Consider the following 20,890-nt stretch of genomic DNA (forward strand, 5'->3'; position numbering starts at 1 on the left):
ATAAATTTCTGTTGTCTACCCCAACCAGCTCGTGGTACTTGATTATGGCCGCCCTAGAAAACTAACACAGTAACCCACAAAGAGAGGCATTGTTGGGTTTTCGGAAACTTACACTTAGAAAATTTGATTTTCTTGCCCAAGGCACCACAGCTGATGATTGACCAAGTTGGTGGGACAGGTTGCTGAGCTGTGTGGGTTCCATTATCCACTTTCTTTCTAATCTTTATCTGACAACAGGATGTCCCTTGTCGTATTTGCACTGGAAAGCTCCTTCTCAGAAACTCTTAACTCAGAAAAATAAACTTCTCAAGTATATTTTACAAACTAACTCACTTACACCCAAGAAGACTATTGACCTACCTCCTTGAGAAACATTACAACCTTAAATAATAATAGCAAATGTTTAAATAGTACTCTGTACACTTACTGGTATTGGCTTAGGTTTTCACAGGAACCCCTATGAGCAAAGGTTGCCATCCCCAAGGAGGGGACATACACAAAGAGGCTGTGAGATTTGCCAAAGGGAGGCAAATGAGCATATGCTCAAGCCAACATTGGAGTCACAGGAACCTAGTCTGCCATGTTGTCTTCCTACCATGAACACAAGCTTAACCTGCTTCTGCATTTGATATATCTACTTCTTACCTGTAATCAGGCAAAGTACTGGGCAGTCAGCATATGTATTAGAAAAAGGATGACCTTTGGAATAAGACACATATGAGTTTAATTGTCAGTTACCTTGAGCAAGACACTCAGTCTCTTTAACTGAAAAGTGGACTATAGTGAAGATTGTTGAGATAAACTATAAAAAGTATTCTACAGAGATTTCTGCTAAATAAGTTGTATTACACTATTCTGAAGAACAGCTGGCTTAACTCAGCTTCCCTATTTACTCAGGGTACTGTCATGAGTTTATGTCCTTCACTTAGTTCTTGACTCATATACATACAAATTGTTGTGTTACCTGTTACAGATTGTCCTAGAATTTTATTTATATGCAAATGCAAGGAACTAATTGTAAGAAATCTATAGAGATACAAAAAATGCCCAGAACATAGAAGGTATTAAATACATATTTGATTGAGGCACCTGAGCGGCTCAGTTGGTTGAGCATCTAAGTCTTGATTTCAGCTCATGATCTCCGGGTTTGTGGGATCCAGCCTCGTATCAGACTGTGCACTGAGTGCGGGCCTTGCTTGGGATTCTTTTCTCTCTGTCTCTCTCTTTTTCTCTGCCCCTCACCCATTCCTGCTCTCTCTTTCTCTAAATAAATAAATAAATAAATATTTGCTTAATGAATAAAAATGATTACACTTAACCCTCAAGATTCAGAAGGACCTATTGCAATGGACATAAACAGAATCAGTTTCACCTAGACAGTATTTGCATGAGTGAGAAAAGGAAGAGAGCTCATTTACTCTGGGAAATTAGAAACCATAATCACTAGTTTGGTTGGTAAGAATATCTCATGTCTTGGGTTTAATTAAAACTAAAACCCAAAGTTTCATTTAAAAAAAAAAAGAACTCTGTGCAATTTCTTCTAAGTTACTATGAATTTAATTTTAAATCCACTCATCTCCTAATTCAATATTATTACAAATAAAATATATTTTAAGCCATGTCTTTATGCAAATATTTCTTAGGATCACATATATGGATCTGTCTTGGAGGAATTCTAATAAGTGTGTTGAGATCCTTGTCTAACCTGGGTTTGACATTTGATAACTGGAGATACTAGGAAGACCTATCTCACACTTTTCCTTTGGAGACTAACCTCAAGTGATCACCAAGTGTTCAAAGTCAATACCTATTAATGCTCGTACATATGGTATTAATTCCACATTAATTCTGTCAAAAGTGATATCATAGTTAGAAGTTCCAAATGATGACATCACTAAAACAACTTGGTTTTCATGAGCGTGGGACCAGGCAGTGCCAAAATCCAGTTCAGTGTATTCATCTGTCTATTCTGACAAGTTCAGTTTAATTAGTTCATGGCCTCATAACGAACAAGAGACTGGCTTTCTGTCCGATTGCCAGAGCCATTTCTATTCTCTTCAACTTAAGTGCCAAATGCTTACAGTGCTTTGCCCAATTTATACCTTTGCCTATAATTACTGGTCCCCAAGGTGTGATTGTCCTTTTTCATAAGAGTTTGTGCAGCTGCCAACACGAAGTTGTAAATAAATTGTAATACCGTTGCTATGAGGTGTAAAAATCCCACAGCTCATATCCAGAGCCTTGTATAATAAACTCGAGTAAACATTCCATTTCCTGCAAATGATTGTGGTCTGTGACTAGATTTAGAAAACAGGGCAGTAAGTCATCTTTCTTTAATGAGTCGTTGAAAACAAAGTCGTATCCCATGAAACCAAAACCTGTCCTTTGACAAAAACAAATAGCTTATTTGTAAAAGACCCTCCAAAGGGGGATAGATTTTTCTGAAGCTCATGATCTGGGTTCCATTTTTGCAGTTGGAAGAGCTTGAACAATGGCAACTCCGCTCTCCCAACAGCACCTACTACCAGTGAAGCTCAAGTCATTGGGTTTCTAACATAGGAGATAATGCGCTAGGGGAGGAAGGAAGGAGAGAATCAGATGGAGAGAGACCCAGATTGGTGACTCACTCTTCTGCTTGCTAGCTGTGCAACATTGGTCATTTAAAACTTCTGTGCTTCAGTTTCCTCAGTTGTAACTAGGGAGAATGACCCCCACTCAACAGGATTGGTTTGATCACACAAGGAGATCATTAAAAGCAGAACACATGTCTCTAGCAATAGTCCTGTCTGACAACAGGTGACACAGGACTGGCAATTTCTTCCTCCTTTTTCTTTATAATTGACACAAACTCTGCAGTTCTTGATTTACACAGGACCAAACCTTAGGCTTTGTGTGGAATAGGCTGCAACTAAGGGACAAGCCATATATGTTTTTCTCTAGCACTGCTGTTCTTAGAGGCATTGATAATACTTTCTTTTAAAATTGCCTCATCTGTGAAACATGGAAGTGATACCTTAACTACAAACTTTATAATGTGTAAAATGTATTAAGACTCTTAGAATTTTTATCATTTTATTTGTTGTATAAGGAAAGTTCATTAATTATCTTTCTTGCTTAATTATAATAGAATTTAAGAAACATAGATGCTTTATATCAGAATTTTATCTTAGGAAACACAAAGAAACCATAGCTTCAATGTTAATATGAAATAAAGTTTATGATTAAATCAGTTAAGTCGAGACACAATCACTGACTAAAGTCATTGTGCTTCTAAGAGCCCAGATCTTTTAGTGGGAAATTAGGTTAATCAAGATTAACAATTCATTCTTGTATGTTGCAAAAACCATTAATGCTACCAAATATACATGATGTCTCCACCCATGTATATTTCTCAGTCTCCTTTGTAGTTAGTTTGGGCCCACTGGACTAGTTCTGGCCAATAGAAGAGAATCAAAAGTGATGTATTATTTTCAGTTAAAGGAAGTTGAGAGTCAGTGTATCTTCTCCACATCTCTTTTCAGATTCAGAGACCCTGGAAAACATGTATCAGGCGTCATAGTATAAGGTAAAGTAGATAGAACCTGATCATAGACTTTTGTGCCAGAGAGAGATCAAATATTATAATATTAAGTATGTGGTGATCACTTGCTGCAATCTTTTGTATTAGCTGTGCCTGTCTATTAGATCTCAGTTCAGAGTTTGTCTTGCTTGTGTTCTAGAAAAATTATCCTTTTGTTTCTTAGCTTTTACCAGATGCTGGGTATAATTAGGGTCACTTTCATAGTCTTCCCTTTAAAAAGATAAAAATAAAAACACCTCCCCATTAAGTCATGCTTGGGCTTCCAAGGACTGTTTCCTATTTTCAGCTACCATAGGAAATCCACCATATTATGGTGACCATGGCATCATCCTTCAATGGGGGTCAGCTCTCCTGGGTCATACCACCTCTCCTGGGCACCCCATTCTCCCCAGGCTTCAATGTCTTTATTGTTTTACTGTAGCTGCCATGAAGAACTACTATGGAGTGTGTGGCTTAACAGAACAGGAATTTATTATCTCACAGTTGTAGAAGATAAGTTCAGAGTCAAGGTGTTGGCAGGCTGTACTCCCTTCCCTTTCTCTTCCAGCTTCTAGTGGCTGCTGGTATTTCTTGGCTTCCTTGCCTTATATCTCTGTTTCATCCCGATGTCACCTTCTCCTCGGTGTGTGACTTCTCTTCTTACAAGAATACTTTCCACCAGATTTAAGGCTCATCCAGATAAGCCAGGAGGATATCTTCATCTCAAGATCCTTAACATCCTTTACATCTGCAAATATCCTTTTTTTCCAAATAATTCCTAGGCATGGGGACTTGGACATATCTTTTTGGATGCCATTCTTAGGCCTACTAAAATATCTTCTATGCTAATGTGAACAACACAGAAAACTCCTCTCATTTATGTTGCCTTCTGACCACTGCTTCTAAAGCAGAGTTACCTTGCTCTTTAATGTCAGAGTTTTCATTGTGGAATGATTAAATGTTCCTTTAGTTTCTTCCTTATAGCTTCCACCTCCCTAGGACTCAGACCCAGGCCAAACGAACAAACAAACAAACAAAAAACAAAAAAACAGATAAGCAGGACTTCATTAGACACTGACTGCTAAGGCCAGGTCCCCAAGCCAAAATTTTCCTTTGGAAGAACATTTCTTCCCCTAGAAGACATGAGGGTCCCTCATGGCTAGCCTACCTAGCAGTTCACTAGCTCTTTGCTAGGATTTTGTTTTCTAGGGACACTCAAAATATAGACTCAAACCTGCACCCCAAGGATAGTTGGTTTGTATTTCTTAGTCCCATGAGAGTCTGGATCCTTGAGAGTTGAAACCAGAGTTACTCATTTCTCTCTTCTTATCTCTCACTGTAGATACCCCTATTGATTTTTACTAAAGTGCACTGACTTGACCAACTAATGTAACATTTCCAAATTAAATTGTCAGTAGTCCTATTTAAATAATAAATTGTTCTGTGACTGTCATCATAACATATCAGAACAGAAACAGACCTTAAATGATGTTTTTAAGCCTCTCATTTTATAGATGGGAAAATAGATCCCAACATGGCATCACCTGGCTACTCAAACAAACTATAATTATTTGTTGGAGTTACCCAAGAACACCAGTTTCTGGTTTGAAAACCAGGGTTTGGACCAAACCTTGGCACTTACTACCTGCTTGAGGCTGTTCTAAGGAAGTCATGTGGCCTTTCTCCTATTTAGCTTCTTATTCTACAAGGGGGAAGTAGATACCACCCTTCTGACCATCTGTGCAGCTCAAGTAACCTAACACAGGTAAAAAATGTCTTGTGGATGATCCTCGACTAGAATGAGCTTATTGAGAACAGAGAGCACATGTCATCCTTGCTTGCCACTCCAGCATATATATAACTCAGGGACTGACATGGGAACAGTGTTCAGGGGACACTGAGACAATGAATCAATTAGTTAATAGTCTCATGCTGTGAGAAAGGAAATTAATATTACCCTCAAATAAAATGAGACTGTATAGAAATAGGGATTAAGAGCACTGGCTCTGGAGCCTGGCCTCCTGGGTTTAAATCCACCACTTACTAGCTGTGCTACCTAAGATAAATCACTTAACCTCTCTGCTTTGACTTCTCATCTGTAAAAGGAAAAGAGTACTGGCTCTCATCATTGGAGTTAAGGTGAGACACCAATGACATAAGGCCTGACAGAGTGATTACCAATAAGTATGTTCATTGTAAGTGTCATGTTTATACCCTTTCCTGAAATATATTCTAATCTAGCTTCCCTTTTGTGTTTTCTGTACAATTTTGGCACTCTGTGGTTATAATGGGTTTCCATATGCTTTATCTTTTGAATTATTAAAAGAAAGTGGTGATCATAGTCATCTTTGTATTAACTTATGTATGCTCACTATGACAAAAGGCACACAGACACTCAAGGATGATACATCAAGATGACATCATGTGGCATTGTGGAAGCCCTCTGATACTGCAAAAAAGTGCCATTTTGGAAGAGGATGCCAGAGTATTAGGCACATCACCAATGAGATTTTTGGAAACTCAGCCAGGAATGATACAATTAACCTGTGCTTCTCTTTGGTCTCCTGGGCTTCTTTAGAAATGCCATTGTCTATTTAATCTGTCTTGAAAGCTGGCAATACCATGATTTTATTGGCAACAAATGAGTACATGTTTTCAACCAAAACTACCACAGTTACCAAAGAGAGTGGTTCACTCTCCTCCCCACCTGCTCTCGCATGGCACTCCTGGCACCCACCTCTTCATCCAACAAACTTACATTTCACATTTAAAACTCAACACGAGTGTCCCTGTCACTTAAGAAAATTCTCTACTCACTCCTCCTCCACACACCTAACTATCAAATCCAGAAGGAAAGGGCCCAACTCTGATGTAAATTTGTATTGACAGTAATGTAAGATGGTGCTCCTATGCTGTACATACTAGAAATGTTTTTTTGAATGAATCATAAATTCATGAAAAAGGATTTTTGGTTAACCTTGATAGGTTGTTTTAACAAGCAGAAGTCCAAGAAAATTAAGAAAGATGTAAAATATAAACTTGGAATTAAAAAAAATCTTGATTCTTTCCCTGATAATTGGGAAAAGATCAGTAATATTTGGCATTATAAACTATCTTGTGGAATACTGATGTTCTGTAGAAATTTTAAGAACAATTGAATTAAACTATCCACAACCACATAAAGCAGATAAGAGGGTAATGTGTGGTCAACTGAAAAAAAGTGACAAATGTTTTATAACCACAGCTCAAACTCAAACAATGCCTACCCACACTAAGGCATAAAGATAAGAAAAATAATAACTACCCTGTCCTGGGACCTCCTTTGCTTTAATGTCTCTAAGTCCATTCTTTTTACCTGTAACAGAAGCTTTGCAACTCAGACATTATCATCATTATTTTAGAAATTAAAAACAAAACAATGAGAGACTTTTGAATACTGGGAACAAACTGAGGACTGATGGGGTGGGGGGAAGGGAGGAGATGAGCATGGAGAGGAGCACTTGTGGGGATGGGTAATGGGTGTTATATGGAAACCAACTTGACATTAAACTATTTTAAAAACTGAATGTTAAATAAACTACCCAGAGGGACAAAGCCAGTGAGTAGAGAAGCTAGAATTTGAATTCATACACATTTGATACAAAGCTCATGTGTTTTCTTCTCCACCTCAAGTTTCAATAGGTTGGAGAGCAGAAATTAACCCAGAATTTGAAATAATCAGCTACTTGTACAACACTTGTACAAATCATCAAAAGTTGAATATCCAGAAAAAAAATGTTTTAATAAAATAGAATTGTAAAACTATGACATGTGGAAAAGAATAAGAAGTGCTTTATCCAAATGTGAGATACACACACACACACACACACACACACAATGGAGTAATACTCAATAATCAAAAAGAATGAAATCTTACCATTTGCAACTACGTGGATGGAAATAGAGGGTATTATGCTAAGTGAAACTAGTCATTCAAAGACAAATATAATATGACTTCACACGAGGACTTTAAGATACCAAACAGATTAACATAAGGGAAGGGAAGCAAAAAAATATATAAAAACAGGGAGGGGGACAAAAACATAAGAGATTCTTAAATATGGAGAACAAACGGAGGGTTACTGGATGGGGTTGTTGGAGAGGGGGTGGGCTAGATGGGTAAGGGGCATTAAAGAATCTACTCTTGAAATCATTGTTGTGTTATATGGAAACCAACTTGATAATAAACTATTTTAAAAAATATATCCTCTTGAGGCTAAGAAGCCAAGTCAAAAGAAAGAAAGAAAGAAAGAAAGAAAGAAAGAAAGAAAGAAAGAAATCATTGTTGTGCTATATGCTAACTTGGATATAAATTTTAAAAATTAATTTTAAAAAAGGAAAAAAAAAAGAACTGCTTTATCCAGATTTAAAACTAAAGTTTAGGAAGGTAAAGGAGCTAGTTCAAAGTCATATGACCCTCAACTATTTATACATGCTTTTATTAAGCCATTCATTCAATGACTAACTCATCAAAAACTTTTTTAACAGATACTCTTCTAGTCACTGAAAACACAGGAATAAAGAAGAAATGATACCAGGTGTCAGGAATTTTGTAGTCTGTTAAAGGAGATAGATAGGCACACAAATATGTGATGATGATACAGTGCAATCTAATACTCATAACAGGGCCTCCCTTTGTGTATCTTCCTAGGCTGTCTTCATTGTTTTTGAGCCTTCTGTGGTCCCACATCCCAGAGCTCCAGAGAAAATCCAAAATACTGGAAAAATGTAGATCTGCCACAAAGTTAGTTTTGTGCCAGGGTCATTAATGCTAGGGTCTATTGACCCTGTCACAATTAGAGTAGAATTGTAAGATATGATCTGTCCTCTTCCTTTCTTTCCTCTTGGTAATTACTCCTTCCAAAAGCCTATCACTCTCATAAAAGTTACCAGATAGTCCATGACCCTATCTATACCTACTTTCTGCAACAACTATTATGGCTAGGTTGGCCACCTGTGAGAAAACTTCCCTGGAAATTTTGGTCTTGGGACCAGGACAAGCAAGATCAGCCTCTCTATGGGGCAAATGATGTAACATGTAAATATCAGGGGCCATGACTCTCATGTGATGGAAGTATCACTTTTGGAGAGCCAATCTATATCTAGAGTCTCTAATATCTAACTACCTAATTGCCACCACTTCTTCGATTTCTCAAAGTTACTGCAACTCAGTATGTCCAAAGCCAAACTCATACTCTTTGCCCTAAGCCTGGTTATTTGCCAGTACTCACTGTTGCAATGAATAATACTCTAAGCCGCTCAGTTAGGCAGGCCAGAAAGTTAAGATTTACCTTAGGCCTTTCCTTCACCATCACCCTTCATACCCCACCATTCCTTGCCCTTATCATAATCACTCCTAAGTAGCTCTGTTTTCTGTGCACATTTCTCCATATATATCGACGTTAAGGCCAAGCTACAAGAAACTTGTAACTGATCTACCACCATCCACTGCTGCTCTCCTAGAGTCCATTCTTCAAGAATTGGTCAACTTTAAATATTCCAATCTTGGCTAAAACTCTCCAACATTTGCATGTACTTTTAATAAAAAGGAAGTCCTGTGATACTCTGGGCTTTGTCTCACGTCACTCTCTTCTCCATGCTCAAGAGGACCTGCCTGAGTCACAAGATCTTTGCAAACAATCTTAACCCCTACTTCTCAACTCAGTAATCTCTCCTTCAGAGGAAATACCTCTCACCCCTATGACCAAGCTAAACCCCTCGTCATCAGTTTATATCATCTTGTATCCTTCAGAAAACCAAAGCCACCGGAACTCTGCTGACTGAACACACCACAGTTGTGGTACTCCATTGTGTGACTCTGTGAATAAGATTAATCTCCTCCACCAAACTCCATGAGGTAAGAACTGAGTAGGTAAAGACCAGGTTTGCTTTCTCTCTCCACTGTGTCCCTGGACTCTATCACAGTACCCATACAATGAATCCAAAACATTATATGGTGACCCTTAATTTGTTCTGATAACTGGTTCTGGTGATGGTAGAAAAGGACAAGTATTTTTAAAGATTGAAAATGAAAGTTAAATATCTTCAAACAATTACAATTTACAGAACTGTAAAAGGAAATCTCTACAATGCTTTTAGAAATCTGTGCAAGTTCTCTTCCTTAACCACCCCCCCCCTCCGCCGCCAGATAGTTACTCCATGTCAATCCTTGCCTTGCTAAGTCACAAGTTATTCTACTAAGTGCCAACATCCAGGAATTCTTGCAGAAAACATCTTTACTTCCCTGCATTCTACTCAACTCCTTAAAGCCACTTGTGGAGTGCCTAATGCTCTAGGCGAGGAGGACTCAGCATAGAAGCCTTGGCCTCAGTCATCAATATGCCCACAATAAGCAGTGCTCCAGATGACCACTCACCCCAGGTCCCTCTCTCAGATACCTGCTCCCATTTCGGCTCTGCTGCTCAGTAATAAAACCTGCAATAAAAAGTACTGTTGACACAGACACTTTGGTGGGAACTTGGCCAGCACTAGGAGCTGTTGTAAAGCAAAAACAAAAACAAGCATTATCTGGGACATTTCTTTAAGTTTTCCTTTAAACACATTAAGCACTCTTTTAATCATAGATAAGCTACATGCTAAATCCAAAGAACCATCACTGAGATTTGTAGAGATAATAAATAGTCCCCATGACTCCTTACAACAACAGGTTGGGCAAGGGACAAAATGTTTATCTTTATTATCAGTTTTAAGTGTCTCTGACTCAACCCTAACACTAAATCTGACTGATAGCCATCATTAAGTACATCTTCACTGAATAAATTTAAGACTGAATGAATAGGTGACTGCCTTGTCATGCTCTCAAGAAGTGTGTGCTACTGTAGAACTACCTCCTGATTCCTCAAATCTCTATGTGAACCCTCGGTTACTATTGAATAAACATACCTGGAAAGGAACAATTTAGGGTGGGTTTAAGAGTACAGATTCTGTTCCCAAACTTGTGGCTAATTTTATGGCTTAGAAGTTTTCATTGGATCCATTAATAACCTGGTTCACCTTTTGAAAAAAGAAACGAAAGGGTTGACCTGACTCACCTTCGAAAGAACATCCATATCATCCTGACATCTTGAGACCATACAAAAGCCTTCATTTGTAGCAGCCTTCTGGTTCCTCCATCATCTGGAATGTCAGCCAAATAAAAACATTAATTCTGTTCTTCAGAGATGCTACCAAAAAATTACACATGGGAGCTTTACAAAAAAGACAAAAGAGCACATAGATTTTATTAGCAGGCAGTGTCACATCTCCTGGAGGAAATGTACCAGGAAGAGTGGGGGAGATTTGGCCTGCAGGGTGCTTGCTGTTGTGGGAAAAGGAGTGGACAGAAAAGTCCAGGCAATGTCAATTTAGTCCTGCCTTTGCTGCTAAGGAAAGCAAACATCCCCATGTCCCAAGTTCCTCTTCCTAAAATGAAGGAATTCAATCTCTAAAACACTTACCAGCTCCTACCCACCATGATTTTCAAATCTCTTTAATATTGGCTGCATTCTGGTTATTTCATAATCAATATGTCATGTTTCCCAACCCAGTCACCAGGTAGAAATAGACACGTAACTTGTAAATTTTTGGTTGTCCAAAAGATTGTTCTAAATGAAATCTGAGGCAGTTGATCTTAAGATACCACAAGACATTCTTGCAGGGGAAAAAAAAAAGCCAAAATCCTGTCTTGCCCAGAAAATATTCACAACTAACAGACTTTCACCCAGTATTGAAAATTAAAGTGCTGGGGCAAATTGTGCCAGGGACTTGGGCACTTCCCCGGGACTTCCCTTCATGTCATAGAAAAGTCGGCTGGTAAAACATGGCAAAGATCCCTGCTGATAGTCCCAAGAATAATAAGTGCCTCTACCTGATAGTAGTGAATAGTGTCTTCCAGTTGGCTGTAAACATTTCCTTTTCTAAATAACTCAAAACCTAACATGATACAGTTTGTAGATTTTGGGGACAATTCTTGGAGTCTAAGAGAAGTTGCCTTGGATAGTTGAAATACACTACAGTAAAAGGATCCAGGCTCCTTTCCGCTATGAAAGGGCACACCTAATGCTATTTTAAATGGCCTTGTTTTTTAGGAAATGGTCCTGTCATTCAGGTTGAAGGATTCAATTGCGTGACTAATTATGTTTTCCTTTGCAAACTATTTCACCATCCATTATGCAAAAGACTTAATGAGCTATTTCTAGAGAGGGCAGACTGCATACAGTCTTCTCTATGAAAACATTTAGAGAATAAATTTAGAGCAAAACTGCCAGCTCCAATACCATCTTCTCCAGTGGCCCTTCTCATTGGTAGAATTAATCTCTCTTGTTTAAAGTGCTATTGGAACTTATTGATTGTTCTTCTATTCATATGTTTAGGTAAAAATTAAACAAAAGTAGAGGGGAGACCACAACTCACTTGGACATGGCATGACGTCTTTACTATTATATTAAAATATAATATGAAGGTTATCCCACCGCAGACAAAATGAAACAGGACTATTGATTCACAATTGATAAACTTGATTCCAGGTACTGCTGATGGTTATGTGAATTGGCAGACTGTTCTGTAACTTTTTTTTTTAATCTAGAAGATGGAGTGCTATACTGGCATCTTTGTATGATATGAGGATTGTAAAGGGGGCAGACTGGTGCTCTCCTCCATCTTCATCTCTATCCCATGCTCCAGTAGTCTGGGATAATATTTTTGTTATTTTTAACAGATTTATTGAGCTATATTTTACATATCACAAAACCCATCCCCTTGAAGTGTTTAATTCAATGCCTTTTTGTTAATTTGCCAAGTGATGTAGTCATCACCATAAACCAGCTTTAGAATACACCATCCCTCCCGTAAGATCCTTCGTGCCCATTCCTGGTAACTGTCATTCCTATCCCTAACCCCAGGCCACCACTAATCTACTTTGTGCCTCTATAAATTTTCCTTTCTGGACACTTCATATCAATGGAATTATATAGCATGTGGTCTCTTGTGTCTGACTTCCTCCACTTAGCATCATGTTTTTGAAGTTCATCTATAATACAGCAATGCATCAGTAGTTATTCCTTCTTATTGCATTGTGCAGATATGCCATATTTTGTCTGTCCATTCCCCAGTTGATTGGGACTAAGTTACTTCTACTTTGGGGCTACTTTAAAAAAAGTTCCTATGGACATTGACTGGTACACAAATCAGTGTGTGGATATTTCTTTCAGGTAAATATCTATAAGTGACCTTTTTAATGCTTTAAGACATTTAAGACATTAAGAATTAGTGTTCAATTCTTGCCCTCAAATTAATTCATTGCCTAAGTATCTATATAAGTAAATCCTGCCCTGTATAAGCACGTTAGATGAGTGAAGTTTATTCTCTTGCAGGGAAAATAAGATATGTACATGGAGAATATAAAGTGATGTCCTAGAAAGGTAAATTTTGAAGGAGGCAGATAGTGGGTTCAGTAGAAAAACAGAAAGCCTTGATGGATGAAAGTCACACTTGTGCAGAGAAGAAATGAGATTTCAAGACTGGAGATTTTCTGTGCAGACCACTTTCTTTTAAATGTTCAGCATTGCACTTACTTACACAAAGTGTGAGGAACAGCAGTTGTACTGATTTCAGGGTCAGGACTTAGGGCCTCTAGGCTTGACTCAGTCTCTCTCTCTAAGTGTGCATCTAACTCCTCTGGGTTTTGTGGTTTTCGCATTTGGATTAAGAATCACCCCTTTCATCTTGAACCTTTGTTCCACTTTACTTCTGCCCTGCGCAGGGTTGGAGGAAGAAGTCTTTGAGACATTGGATAGAAGTTGATTTTTCAAAAACAGTCTTCCTCCAAATCCATGCACAATATTTTATGGAAACGGATTGACATGAGAGACAGTTCACAGGAAGAGGTCCTCCATATGTAAGCTGACACAGTGAGCTCAGTTATATTGTAGGATAGCTGAGTGGGCCTTACCCGACTATCTATCTGGTACCTGTCTGCTCTTTAGACATGTTAACCTAGTTGTGCTAGCCTTTCTGCTTCTTTAATATGTCAAGTTACATATCCTGTTACAGCCTTTGAATTTATTCTTTTCCCCTACCCAGAATGTTCTCCTCCCTATAATCCAAATAGTTAGCTCCTTACTATTTTTCATTATTTACTTGTAAAGGGGTCCTCTGAGGACACCTTCACTGCCTACTCCAGAATAGTGACATCAATGAATGTGGTGGGCCAGAAATGTAGTAGGCACTCAACACATCAGAACTAGAATTAACCATTGCTATTAACACTAGTAGTTTGCTATGACTGCAGTAACAAAGTACCACAAGTGGTGGTTTATACAGCAGCAATTTATCTCACAGTTCTGCCGCCTAGAAGTCCAAAGTCAAGTTGTCGGCAGGCTGCTTCTTTCTGAGGGCTTGTAGGTAAGGATCTGCTATAGGACTCTATCTTTTGTTTATAGATACCCACCTTTCCTTATGTCTCTTTATTTCTTTTAATGTTCATTTATTTATTTTGAGGGAGTGTGTGTGAGCAGGGGAGAAGCAGAGAGAGAGGGAAAGAGAATCCTAAGTAGGCTCCGTGCTGTCAGCACAGAGCCCAACATGTGACTCAGTCTCATGAACCTTGAGATCATGACCTAAGCCGAAATCAAGAGTTGGATGCAGCAATCTACACATTCAATGCAATTCCAATCAAAATTGCACCAGCATACTTCTCAAAACTAGAACAAACTATCCAAAAATTTGTATGGAACCACAAAAGACCTCGAATAGCCAAAGTAATACTGAAAAATAAAACCAAAACGGAAGGTATCATCATCCCAGACTTTAGCCTCTACTACAAAGCTGTTGTCATCAAGACAGTATGGTATTGGCACAAAAAAAGACACATAGACCAATGGAAAAAAAAAGAAAACTCAGAAATGGACCCAAAAATATACAGCCAACTAATCTATGACAAAGCAGGAAAGAATATCCAATGGAAAAAAGACAGCCTATTTAACAGATGGTGATGGGAGAACTGGACAGCAAAATGCAGAAGAATGAAACTAGATCATTTTCTCACACCATGCACAAAAATAAACTCAAAATGGATAAAGGACCTGAACGTGAGACAGGAAACTATCAACACCTTAGAGGAGAAAGCAGGAAACAACCTCCTTGACCTCCACTGCAGCAACTTCTTACTTGACACATCCCCAAAAGCAAGGGAATCGAGAGCAAAAATAAACGATTGGGACCTCATCAAGATAAAAAGCTTCTGCACAGCAAAGGAAACAACCCAAAAAACTAATAGGCAACCAATGGAATGGGAAAAGATAGTTGCAAATGACATATCAGATAAAGGGCTAATATCCAAAATCTATAAGGAACTCACCAGACTCCACACCCGAAAAACAAACAACCCAGTGAAGAAATGGGCAGAAGATATGAACAGACACTTCTCCAAAGAGGATATCCAGATGGCCAACAGACACATGAAACAATGCTCAGCATCCCTCCTCGTCAGGGAAATACAAATCAAAACCACACTGAGATACCACCTCACGCCAGTCATAGGGGCTAAAATGAGCAAATCAGAGAACTCTAGATGCTGGCGAGGATGTGGAGAAATGGGAACCCTCCTACACTGTTGGTGGGAATGCAAACTGGTGCAGCCTCTCTGGAAAACAGAGTGGAGGTTCCTCAGGAAACTAACAATAGAACTCCCCTATGACCCAGCAATAGCACTGCTAGGAATTTACCCAAGGGATACAGAAATGCTGAGGCATAGGAGCACATGTACCCCAATGTTCATAGCAGCACTCTCCACAATAGCTAAAACATGGAAAGAGCCTAAGTGTCCATCAACAGATGAATGGATCAAGAAGATGTGGTTTATCTATACCATGGAATACTACATGGCAATGAGAAAAAATGAAATCTGGCCATGTGTAGCAACATGGATGGACCGTGAGGGGGTTATGCTGAGCGAAATAAGTCAGGCAGAGAAGGACAAATATCATATGTTTGCACGTATAGGAGGATTAGGAGGAACTTAACTGAGGATCATGGTGGAGAAGAAGGGGGGAAATGGTGGGGGAAAGGGAGAGAGGCAAACCATGAGAGACTCTTGAATGCTGAGAAACAAACTGAGGACTGATGGATGTCGGGGGAGGGGGGAGATGGGCATTGAGGAGGGCACTTGTGGGGATGAGCACTGGGTGTTATATGGAAACCAACTTGACAATAAACTATTTGTAAGAAAAGAAAAAGAGTTGGATGCTTAACTGACTAAGCCACCCAGGTGAGAGATCATGATCTGACCCAAAATTAAGACATTTAGCCTACTGAACCTCCCACTCTCCTATATCTCTTTAAATCATCTTCCCAGGGCACGTGGGTGGTTTAGTCTATTGGGCGTCCAACTTTGGCTCAGGTCATGATCTTGCAGTCTACGAGTTTGAGCCCCACGTTGGACTCTGCTGACAGCTCAGAGCCTAGAATCTGCTTTGGATTCTGTGTCCCGCTCTCTCTCTCTCTCTCTCTCTCTGTTCCTCCCCAGCTCATGCTCTGTGTCTCTCTGCCTCAAAAATTAATAAAAAACATTTTTTAAAAAGTAAATCATCCTCCCTATATGGGTATCTCTGTGTCCAAACTGCCCCTTGCTATAAGGATAGCAGTCATATTAGATTATGGCCCTCCACCCTGGTGACCTCATTTTAACTAATTGCCTATATGATGACCCTATCTCCAAATAAGTGAACATTCTGAGGTCCTTAGGGACTACACTTTACCAAATAAATTTTGGTGAGACATAATCCAACTCATAATACCACTATCATTCAAATTGCTATCAAAAGAAGGTTGTTCCAAAAGGAAATTATTTTTGGAGGAGCACCAATGGAGATTAAAGCTTGACAACTCAAAGCATAAAGCAGACAATTGCATGGGAGGCCTTGCCCATTGGATGACACATGCTCTCATACGCATTTGACTGGCCTAGACTGCTCTTCAGTGAGGCGTGTCATTGTCTCAATAAAGCAGACATTCTCTGGTCAGGAAGACTAGCCAAACCAAACTCGGTACTCAGTAAGGAGCTCTAACCCATCCGGGCCACTCTCTCATGCACCATGTAAAGTCAAGAACACATTTAAGGCTGTGAACACCAACAATCCAAACACTAAACTAATCAAGAGTATGGAGACAAAGCCACACAGTTAATTTAAAGAAAAGTCAAACCTGGGGCCCCTGAGTGGCTCAGTCGGTTAAGCGTCAGACTTCAGCTCAGGTCATGACCTCACCGTTTGTGGGTTCAAGCCCTGCATCGGGCTCTGTGCTGACAGCTAGGAGCCTGGAGCCTGCTTCAGATTATGTGTCTCCCTCTCTCCCTGCTCCTCCCCTGCTTACGCTCTGTCTCTATATCTCTCTGTCTCAAAGATAAATAAATATTTTTTAAAATTTTAAAAAAAGAAAAGAGAAGTCAAACCTAAAATGTTTCTCAATGTTATTATTCGCTCATCCTTTCTTGGCTTAGCTACCTTCTCCTAAGTGAAGGTCATTATCCATTTACAAACAGCTTAGGTCTGATGCACAATGTAAAATATTTTTTTTCTGACTAGTGGAGAGGATGAATTAAAAGGAGGAAATGAGAATTTCAATTTTGGATAAAAAAACAAAGCCTTTGAGATGCAAATGATTACTTGCTCATAGTGAGGTAAAGTCAGTGCAAACATGTGGTATTTGACATATCCCAAAGAATTTACATTTCAATGCTACATCTTGTGAAACAGGTTGAATAAGGGCTATCTTAAAGTCAAAGGAACTAATATGAAGATCAACAGACTTGGCCAAGGTCCAGAGAGCACTTGAGGCAGTGATGTGTGGGCTGATGTGGGGGCTCCGGGTCCTGACTTCTAGTCCAGCAACTTTCCTAGATTCTATGGCTTGGGGAAGCTACGAAAGAAATGTGGGAGAAAGGGCAGGTGTACTTTGTTCCAACATCTGTCTTGGCCACACCAAAAAGTCATGGATACTGTTGTCTCAGGTCACCCAGTGGGTGACATGGATAAACATCTCATGCTCAAGAACACAATACTACCACTCAAGGACCCAGACATTAAATTTGATGTTCCTTGAAATTTTCTAGGATCACTCCATTTTCCAGTGTGTGTGTGTGTGTGTGTGTGTGTGTGTGTGTGTATTTACGCTTTAAATATCAATCCACTACCAGAAAAATGATCATGGGCAAAACAGGCCAGGGAGAAGCCAAGGATAAGGAGAACATAATGAGCCCCATGAGGATGCAGTTACCAACCTCTTAGGTAAAGTGCTAATCTAAGTTTTAAACTTGGATCTCTGGATTTCTTTGGCCCAAGAAGATATGGAACATGTGGGAAAAAAAAAACCATATGGAAAATGTAAAGACATTTTGCAGAAAATTAGAATCTGGGCTTAAGAGAGATGAAAATTTCCTCAGAGGCTCTTGCCAACACACCTCATAGAGGACACATGGAAACAGACCAAAGCAGCCTGTCAGGCGGCTTCTGCCAGGGAACACATTTTTAAAAAAGTATGTTCATCATTTATCTCGGTAATTACAGTCCAAAACTATAGTGCATTATGAAGGTTAGAAACTTGAAACATGGTAGAGGAATAAAGAATATGTTTCCTTTTTTTAAGTTTATAACTCAGGAGTTGAGCATCTTGATGTCCAACTTGGTATGACATTAAAGGAGTTCAGCATGAGAAATGTAGAATCCATTCCCCACCCAGCCAAGCTGCTAAAGTGTGCCTTCAGCTGCTTATTCTTTTCTTCTTCCATTAGAATTTTCTAGAATATGTGTCAGCTAAGAGCTGCATAGCATCCATATTTGTAGCGAGAAAGAGAACCTATCGCAAATCATCATATCTCAACATTTAATCAAGGAAGTTAGTTAGGTCCTGAACCTCTATGTCCCTGATTAAGCAATCTAGTGGAAAAACACGGTCTCTAGAGGTCAGGTTCTTAGATATAATGGAGGTGAGATACGTTAGGTGGTAACCTCAAATGGAAGGAGATACTGCCATCTGTGAAGCTGAGCATTAACACTCGAACCCAAATCCTCACAACTGAGAGAGGTGATGCCAGATCTGTCCCAACGTCAGGAAGGACTTTGTGATGACAGTCCATGGGCCTTTGTGCCACCATAGCCTAAGAATGCCCTTTTCCCTCTGTGTTGGAAACCAGGCCCTATGGTATCTTACTGACAGGCTCATTTAGACTTCCGTATCTCAGCTCAGACACCCTCAACAATTCTTTTAGAATCCCTGTGTATGCCTGAAACTTAGCTAAATGTTGGTCAAGGTAACATCTTGAAATATGGAGATACAGGAGGTAGGGCATGGAGGCCTATAACCGTGGCCAGACCAATTTTTACAAGGTCGACAATAATGAAACAAGTCATCATGAAAGCCTGACAGGTGCCAAGTGGTGCTCTCAGTGCTGTGCATAGGGAAAGGTGGGGGTGGGGTGCCCTTTGAAGAACCATCCCTGTGATCTATTTATACCACACACATTCTGCTAAAAGGAGACAAATACTCAAAATCATGGGGTAAAAGCCACAGGAAAGGTGGGTGTGAAGTGTTAAGAAGAAGAAAATACTTAGCTCTGTCGTGGACCTTGGGGTGTAGGGTCAGGTAGAAATTTCTCTCTGCACGCATTCCCATATAAGTAAAGGATTCAATTTAAAACATGCATAAAGGGCCTCCATCAGTGTGAGCCCTTGTACATGCCCCAGGATTATGACATTATCACTCCCAGAGACAATAATTCATCCACCCCTCAGACCAGGGTGATTGGGTGGCTTGATCCGTTAAGTGTCTGATTTCAGCTCAGGTCATGATCTTACAGTTTTTGAGTGTGAACCCCACCCTGGGCTCTGTGCTGACAGGGTGGAGACTTCTTGGGATTCTCTCTCTTACTCTCTCTGTCCCTCCCTCATTCATGCTGCCTCTCTCTCTCTCTCTCAAAATAAGTAAACATTTAAAAAAAAATTTAATAAAAGAAAAATAAAAGAATCAGTTCAGGTGTAGTGACACCCACTATGCCCTCCCCTAACCACCCCTACCCAGGCACATCATGCCTCTTTTCATGATCCCATAATACCCCACATCTGCTACATCCCAGCACTTGCCCTGCTTTGCTGAAGTCCCCACTGCTGTACTGGTCTCACCCTCCATGTGAGCCCCTAGAGAGCGGAGCCTACATTTTATTCATCCTTACATCCAAACATCAAGTGTAGGGCCTGCTACAAAGCAGTGGCTTCATTATTGAGTAAAGTGACCCTCCATAAATATTTGTTGAAACAAATAAATATTTAGATGAAATAGTAATGAATCAAATCAGATTCCTTACTGAGAAGCCTGGGATATCTCAAAACCACTGGGACTCTGCACCTCCATTCCAGAAGACCACAGAATGCCACACCCATGGCTGTGTGTTCTCAGCAGACTCATTCTCCCCACAGCTTCGCCGCAGGCCTATCCAAAGAAATAGCCTTAATGGGAGGAGGTGGTTAATTTGTTCAAATTAATTGAGAAAAGACTACATTTAAACATTTGGTTTTGATTTGATTTGTCTTTACCAGGGGATTTATCAGCCTGAGGACCTGCAGAGTGTAGAAATTCCCAGACATTTGGTCCAGATGCCATTTTGTCAGGGAACTGGTCCTTAAGGACATGTGCTTTCCTGCAGGGCCACACACCTATGCAGATGGGCAAGACAGCAAAACAAACGCTCCACAGGGCACAGAGTACAGAGACTACGTACAAACTCCCTCCCCTCAATAAAGAAGGTCCAAGAAGGATCAGGGCCACGAACTAATGCCCCCACAAGGTGTAATGAGTCAAAAACCATTAATAGTGATACCAGCGACACAATCTGGGGGGGAGAAAGCTTGATCATTCATGTGGGAGAAACACAAAAAGATTTTATTACAAGAAAGAAAAAGGTGACGGAGCTAATACTTACTGGCAGTAAGCTTATTTGACAATAAGCAACAGAAATCAATTATTTGTAGTGTAAGAAAAAAATACTAGAAATCCAAGGGATAGAAGAACCATGGAGGAACTAGGTCTCACAGAGACCCAGGACCCAGGGTGGTTTCTGGAGATTCAGGGAGGGAGTCTTGATGGCTCAAAGGCACCATTGCCAATAGGAAGAGCTCCACGTGTTTCCGTCTTGGGGTCCCTCCCCTCAAGACTCACCTCTCAGGGAAAGAAGCTCTGATTGGTCTCACTTTGGTCACATGACCACCTGTTGGCCAGGAGAGGCAGGTTACCTTGACTGATGGA

The sequence above is a fragment of the Hyaena hyaena genome, unplaced genomic scaffold (assembly GCF_003009895.1).
Source record: "Hyaena hyaena isolate Hyena2069 unplaced genomic scaffold, ASM300989v1 scaffold_605, whole genome shotgun sequence".
Classification (NCBI taxonomy): Eukaryota; Metazoa; Chordata; class Mammalia; order Carnivora; family Hyaenidae; genus Hyaena; species Hyaena hyaena.